The following is an 8,510-nucleotide window of genomic DNA, read 5'->3' as shown; positions in this document are numbered from 1 at the left end:
AAGTAGGCCTTTGCTCGTTTTCAGACATGTGTTTATCTTTAATTGTGAACCGGCCGTAAGTTTTCCACAGAAGAGGTTTCTGAAGATCTAAACAAATATTTTTTTTTTTGTAGACTCTCTCAAGTCTGAACTAAATGTCTCCCAAAAAGCCACCCTGAAAATCAGCGATTGGCGGATGTAATCTGGAGCCACAACATTCTACGCGTGACAAACGGATGTCAGTTCCTGGAGCTGTTGTGCTCCTCGCTGAAGGTTTCCACGCGGTTTTTGGTTGGCTCAGTTTGCGGGAAATAAGGAGCGAGCAACGTTTTCGCTTTTTATCGGATCCTTTTGCATACCTACATACTTCTCGTAGCTACTTCCAGATGGCGGTGGTCGTCTCGGTGGATACCCACCCAAACCTAAACCTCGCAATGGTAAGGGGAAGATGTTGACGACGGAGTGCGCCGCGTGCTCGTATAAAAAAACCCACACAAATGAACAAGAGCGAGGAATGCATAATTAATGGGAGTGTACGTGTTTTTGATCTTTTTATCTGATTTTTTAGCCCGTGTGCCAAAGAGCTTGAGTCCTTCCCCACCTCCAGATCCCAGGCCAGGTCCCACCGTATTAGAGGCTGCCTCCGGGTGTGATAAATTGGGATTAATGTGTTTTTATTTAGTCAAGTTCTGCTTCGGTTTTTTGTCGCCCGGGCCCAAATCTGCTAAAGGGAAGACGAAAAACAAGAGTGAGGGAGCGCATATTTAAAGTAGTCGCTTTTCGCATTCGATGTGATGGCAGTGAGTGATTTATGTAATATTAACAAGTTCATAAAAGTGTAATCGGTGTGCTTACGCTTTTTTTTTCAGAACACACCAGCGAGCCAGGATAAAGATTCGAGCGATATCTGCGTATGCTTGCCGTGGCCCTGCCATTCGTGATGGTATCTGGATTCTGCTGGGAAAATTGAATATCGCAACGGTTATGAATTGCTCGGTGAATATTTATCAGCGTGTAGAGAAATGGATTACCCTTCGCTTTGCAGTTTGAAGGGTAAATTTATTTGATGTCACAGAGCTGTTGCAAATTGCTAGAACATGATGTTGAAACGGCCAGTTGTTCGAAATTTGTATCACACCACCAAATGTGCTACATTTAGAGCAAGTTCACTAGTGTTGGGAAAAAGTGGTAGAAATTTTGACTTTTTTTGAAAATTTTACCATGCAAAAATGTTTTCAAGATTCTTGGGCGTTGTATTTTTTACAGCACTGTTTCTATTTCAGCCGTATGTGATAGAAATATTAGTATTTTCGCATCACAGCATGCGAAACTACAACACGTGTTGTTAAAAAACTTAAAGGCCACAGATCTGGAAAATGCTTTTGTAGGGCAAGATTTTTCAAAATGTGCAAAAAGTGAATTTCTAAGATTTGTAACTATGAAAAGGCTACTGCCCAGCACTTTTAGGACTCCCCCAATTTTTGCCTCAGGGTCGACTTTTTGAGTGAAAATACTACAAAGGAATGCTAGCTGACTTAATTTCGAGCTACGCTCGCCTTTTTTTATTCTTCTCAAAGGATCAGAAATGGCTAGGCACTTGTCGACTAAATAACTTCCCCCGAAATATCAAATGTCTCCTACCTCACACGACTGCTTTTCGGGTCCCTCGTCCTTGGTACAATCCGCCCTCTTTTTTTTTTTTTAGTTGATCACCCTGGTGGTAAATCCTTTTTACGGATTGCATTCCAAGGCACGGCGAGCGACCGAGGTCCCCCAGTATGCTACTCTGGGTCCATGGGTGCAATTGGACGACTCATGATACTAAGTACCCCTACGCCATAAAGTCCACCTGGGGCCGCAGACCTGGTTCCCACCTCGAACTGTTTAGTACACTATGCTTCAATAGTGGGAGGTCTATTCGCGCTAATGCGCTCCAAGGCAATACTCATTAACGAGACCACTTTAAGCAAAACCTCTCCTCCTTACGACTCGACGCCTGAACTCTCCTGTAACGACTTGGGAACCGACATCTCCTCGCAGTGACTCGAGATTCCCACACAAACCTCTCCTCTTCGCGATTTGAGGCCTGATCTCTCCTCTAACGACTCGAGATCCGACCCCTCCTCGCATCGACTCTAGGCTACCTCTCCTCTGCACGATTCAAGGCCCGATCTCTCCTCTAACGACTTGAAATCTGACCTCTCCTCGCAATGACTCGAGGTGACCACTTGTACCCCTCCTCTTGTTGATAAGGGGGCCTGATCTTACGACTCGAGACCCGACCCCTTATCATAAAGACTCAGGGTTGACCACACAAACCTCTTCACCTGAAGGTTTGAGGCCTGACCTCTCCTCTAACGACTCGAGGCCCGACCTCTTATCTTCAGGGTTCGAGGTTTGCCAAATTGCCCGTCGTGTGCCTGATCGAAAGCAGCTTATCCTAGACTCGCGCCTGTCACGGCACACGCGCGGGACTTAACGCAACGACTCGGATGATTCCCGACGAAGACGTCATCCTACTCCGACTCGAATGGCTCACCCGGCGTCGAGAGCCACTCTACCCGTGGGTATTCCCCGAACGTGGAATAAACCTTTCCCAACGGTTTCCACTGCGAAGAAGGTCAAGTCTTATCCCCGCAGCTTCCGTCGTTGAGAACCGCCCAACTCGGATACTCCCCGAAGGTGGAGCATCCTACGCACGAACGCAGCGCACCCACGGCATCCGCTACGCAGATGGTGTTGCCTTATCTTTGTAGCTTCAAACCGTGAGGTCAGACGCACTCTACTCGACAGGCCCCCGTCGATGGCGTCAGTCTACTCCGACTGTTCTCCGGTCTTCTTTATCCCCCTTGGCTTTGAACCCTAGGATTTTTGTCCCGCGGATTTTCCTGCCCGTTATATGCCAGATCGAGAGCAGCTTGTACATAACGGGCAGGAAAATCCGCGGGCCAAAAATCCGCCCTCTGGCGGCTCCGGGCATCCAACTGCTCCCCGTACCTTGAAGATGTACTTACACTGCGTGGGTGGGTTCGGTTGCGTGGTTCGTAGTACGGTACGGTTCCCCTGTGGATGTGTGGATCTGCGGAGCTCGCTTTGAGCTGTTGGCACGGTATGCTGAACTCAGGACCTCAGCGTACCTGCTGACCTCGTTTGTGCTGGATGCACGATGTAGACACGTGGCTGCTGCGGATCGGCGGAATGCCTACTCCGGCATTCTGGTCGAATCGGGATATTCAGGGTATGGGAAATACGGAAACTCGGGCATACATGAATCTTCCGTCTTCAGGGATTTTCACCGGAAGTTCATAACCAAATCTCGGGGTCCTGGAAGTTCTCTATACACACACTCGGTTGTTTGAAACGTCTCTACGTCTCTACGTTCGGAATAATACTCAGGATTAAAGAATACGGATGTTAGCCCAATTGCGCGGTGACTTTTTAGCTACGTACTCGCTTGACGACTAAACATCCAATGGCCGTTTTTTTTACAATTTCCCAATTCTCGTACCCTAACTTTAGTTGACTGGCTGCGTCCGGGTTGTTTCCTTTACTTTGGTGTTTAAAGGTCGGTCCGTTTCACTCTCCACTAAACCAACAGCACTCCTTCGATATTTAATCTGACGCGACGAATCCTAATAATGTTGACTAGTAAACTTCTCATGGTTACAGATTTTCGGAGTCTTCATACACGAGCAAATGTATGCCGCTGTTAAACGGATTTTGTCATTTCAACATGATTTCGTCAAAAAATGGTCAGCCAACAGTTACCAACTCGATGTGCTACGACAGGTTAACAAACTTCCTTTTCTTCAAGATCAAAATTTACGAACACAATGTTGAAAAAAATCTCAAAACGGATTTCAAGCAATGGTAGCCATGACTCTCGTAAAATTCATGAGTATAAAACGTGGTAGTAAAGTGCTTACAGGGCTCACAAAGATAGGTAATATAAGATAATATTTTATTTGCCCAAATTATTTCCAAATGATGTAAGTTACAAACATTCCCATCTTTGACGAAAATTACTTAAGTACAAAAATGGCAAAAAGAAAATTAAGAATTAGTGAAATTAATAAAATTACAAAACTGTCAAAAATAACAAAAAATTATAAAGTTAAAAATAGAAACCAAAATGCTAAAAAAAACTAAAGTGATTAAATAAAAACAAATGACTTAGGGCACATCCATAAATGACGTAGCATTTGGGGGGAGGGGGTGTTTGACTTTGTGTGACGATTTATGATGAGAGGGGGGGGTAGGGTTCAAGTAAAGCTACGTAGCTTTAATTAAATATCGAAAAAAAAATCAAAATTGTTTTGAGTAATTTTCACTTTCACGCGCCCCTTGGTTGTGCGTTTTCCATTCATAGGTACGCATACAGTCGCAGATTTTCTATTCTCTCCCTCTCTTTTGGATGAAAACGTCAAGTCTGTCACCGCCGTCGCGACGATCGAGGGTTTTTGTTATTTTTTTGTATTATTCTTGCAAAATGCTGATAATAAAAGTAAAAATTAAAAACCGATTTTTAAAAATGGGGGGGGGGGGTTATTAAAGCTACGTTTTTATCTAGGGGGGGTCTATGACTTTGTGACGAAATGCTACGAGGGGGGAGGGGGGGAGTATAAAAACTCAAACAAAAAGCTACGTCATTTATGGATGTTCCCTTAATGAAAAAAGAGATAATAATAACAAAATTGATAGGAATAAAAGGGAATTTTTGCTGTTTAATAGCGGCACTTCAAACATTCTGTCTTCAGGTAGGTTTTCCAAGCTGCTGCAAGTTGACGCGCTACATTTTTTCCGGAAAACTAAAAACTTATTAATTGATGAAAATGTTCCGAAAAGTTTAAGCGATTCGAGAATCCACTTTTTCATACCATATTTTCCAATCCAAGTTGACTAAATATTTTATTCAACAGCGAAATTATCAAAAACTGTCATGTGTTTTGTAAAATTACTACTTTTTTACCTTTTTTGAGTACCTAATATCATCCTTGCAGAGCCCTCTGAGAGTCGTGTTGAACTGCAAATCGTCAATAATAAGGAAAATTTTCAGACATGTCGAATTTGTTTTTTGAAAGGTCTCAAAAAAGACATCGTGAACTCTCTGCGACCTTCTAAAGTGCATCCAAAATAATTTGCACGTCGCAAATACGTGAAAAACTACGTAATTGATTTTCACGTAAATCTTACGAGCAAACCATGAGAATGCACCTCAATAAGCTACAATTTATGCGAATTTTAGGTATATTCGACGCAGTGTAATGATGAAGAAGGCATGAAATAATTTTGGTTTCGAAATGAAATTTAGGTTCAATTGCTCGTTTTTTGTAATACATAACAATGAAACTAAATTTAATGAAATTTATTTTCACAATATTTGACACTACAAACAACCACTACCCGCATACTAAAAAACTATAGCTTAAACAGTTGAAACGATACATCTACGGCTTTAGAAAAAGTCATTGTCTCTGTAAACGCAGTTGTTCCTTCAAACGTTGATTCGATAACTATAAGAACGATGCATGGACGTTCATATGAAAGCGTGATATCTTTCAAATTTACATTAATCGTAAAAATGATCTCGAACCGTTACCCATACCTGGGGGAGGAAGACTGAATAAAAAAAGAAAAAAAAAATTCAAACGTCAAATTTCTCTCATCAATCTACCGACCAGTGCGAAGGTTCAAAATTTTACTTTCTTATATAGTAATTTTTAATAAAACTTTTTTTCATGCTGAAAAGCACTTGTTTTGCATAAAACAATGATTTAATTAGGTTTTGTTTTGCTCTTTCCAATTCCTGCATGATCAGGCGTATTATGTCGCTCAAATTTCGTCAAAGTTTTGAAGCTGATAAATAAAAATGGATTGATTAATGATTGTTCTAAAAATATAGCTAAATGTAAATTTAGCACCTAAACAACTGAGTTACACGAAACTGATCATCTAAAGTTAAAATTTGAACGATTACAAATCTTTTCAACAATTGCTGGCTTTTTGCCGAACAGTAAAAAAACGATGCAGAAAACGATGCAGCAAATTTCAGTCTTCCTCCCCCAGACCCATACCATTCATTTCTTCTGTCAAACCTGCGTCAAAAATGAACGAAACGCCCGGCAGAGATGCCAGATGGTTTGCAAAAAAATCAGTACATATAAATAAAAATATCTTTGACATTTCTTCTATTCTTATACGACTTTAGAGAGTTTCAACGACAATAATTGAACTTTGAAGCAACATGATCCTAAACGAGGTTTAGTTATAATTTTTCGTGATGCTTTTTAAAACTCTTAAAGTGCATTATGCAAGATAATTTTAAGCGTTTCTTATCAATTGTAGTTCATAAATGCGTGTTGAAAATTATGAATATAAATAAAATATGAAATCCACATTATATCACATTTTAATCAGTTAAATACGAGTCATAAGGAATTATAAGCAAGCATTCCAATTGCCGCACTTGTTGCAATTAGACAATTTCTTCTCAAGTCTCTCCAGTTGGGGAAATGACTTCGGACTCTCAATGGGGTGTGTTATTTTTCAAACTGTTTTCGTCATCAATCGTTTTTTTAAGTTGTTTGCATATGAGCTATGATTGTTTTTTTATGCAAATAAGCGACATGAAAACCTCGAATTTTCATTTGCAATGTGTATATTGAATTCTTGATTTAAAATTTTATCGATTGGTATTGAACTTCTAAATTGAGTTATTAGCTCACTTTAATTTTTATAACATTCCTAATTATTACACAAAAACATCCTGATCACCTAAAATATATACATGAAAATTCCGCATTTCAATATCTGTACAAATATTGATAAAACTGTCAACCTGGCATCCCTGACCCAAACGGTGTTGTTCGATCGTTTTGCTACCGCCGGCCGCGAGGAATTTTTTTTCGCCCTTGAATCTTGCTGGAGGAGAAGCAATTGCTGATTAATCAGCACGTCGTGGCATTCAAAGAATGCAAAAACCCAATGGCGTTGTTCAACCAGGTATGTAGAATTGAAAATATTTTTTAAACAAATCCGATGATCCCGTTTCTTTCGTTTTAGGTTATGCTACCGGAACCCCCAAAATTCAACTCCGTGCTATGGATTCCTGGACACCGGAGCGTTCTAAGAGGGTGCTGATTGAAATCAGGAGAAGGCAGCACAGAAATGCACAGCTGGGGCAGATCAGTTAGTAATATAAATTCGTAATGATCCAATAAAATGATGAAATTTAGAATATCTGAAAGCCATTTTTATCCGAAAAAATCCCATATGCATTGAACAAAATTTGCATTTGTGTGCGTTCACTTTTAACGATCGGTTTAACGATATAATCTAATAGTTTTTTTCAATGGTTACGTTATATGAAGCACCATCAAAATAACTGTAATCTTAGTACAAACTGTTCGTACAATAATCATTCCGATTTCCGTAACAGTTTTTTTGACGGTTTGATAAATCGTTCAAAATATGCCTACACGTGTTTATTCTAGAAACAGTTCAATGCCCTGAAAACGTTATTCATTAGCGTTTTATAAACCATACCCTAACTGTTCCTAGAACAGTGTCTCCATATATAGGTTTTAATAGTTTTAAACAGTAACATAACTTAACGCCATATTCAACAGACCGTCGTTTTGGAATTCAAGATAAGTGCAATGTTTTTTATTGTTTCAGATAGTGAACCTTCATATAAGAGAAGCGACATCTGATCCCTTTTAAAATAAAGTATGTGGCAACATCGCCAAAATCTTGAACAAAAAATCCTCAGCACTGTTTTCTGGCTCAATGTTCAAGCTCTAAAGTGAACCCTCCTTCAATCCAACAAAACAACATTGAACTCGATGCCCAAAAGATCGCGATAAACGGTATGAATGACTTGAATTTCGTTAACAATCAGATAGTTTTCTTACTAGGAACACGATTCACCAAAGCATTGAAAAAAACTGCACCTAATCATAAATTCATGTGACCAGCTTTAAAATTATCTATTTGAACTATAACAACAATCACAATACCTTCCTTGGTTGAATTTTCAATAAGAAAGGTAAAAGATCTGCGACAAATGCTTGGATCGATTGGAATCGATTTTGACAGTTCTTTTGCATCGATTGGAATTTTGTGTTTCAGACGTCGCTTCTCTTATATGTAGGTTCACTAGTTTCAGATATCATTTTCTAAACGTTTTTTTACACTGTCTCTAATCGTTTTATAACTACTACAGGAACAGTTATGTAACAATATTTTCGTATTCGGGTATCCATGCAATTATCATGAAATATCTGGATGGAGTACAAAAAACTGGCCTTCTGTTTTCTTTTTGGTTTGTTTCTAGTTTAGATCACGGTCGACTTGGCTGAAAAATATCATGAAACAACTAGATATACTCAATTAGAATTAAAAATATATGAATCGAACTCACCAAAATATATGAATCGAACTGATACACTGTGATTATTGCAAGAATCACGTAAATTCGATATAATGTAAAATTTGCGTGGAAAATCCCGTAGAAATAATTTCTTATTTTT

This window comes from Uranotaenia lowii, chromosome 1, assembly GCF_029784155.1.
Source record: "Uranotaenia lowii strain MFRU-FL chromosome 1, ASM2978415v1, whole genome shotgun sequence".
Lineage (NCBI taxonomy): Eukaryota > Metazoa > Arthropoda > Insecta > Diptera > Culicidae > Uranotaenia > Uranotaenia lowii.
This window is presented reverse-complemented; position numbering follows the sequence as displayed.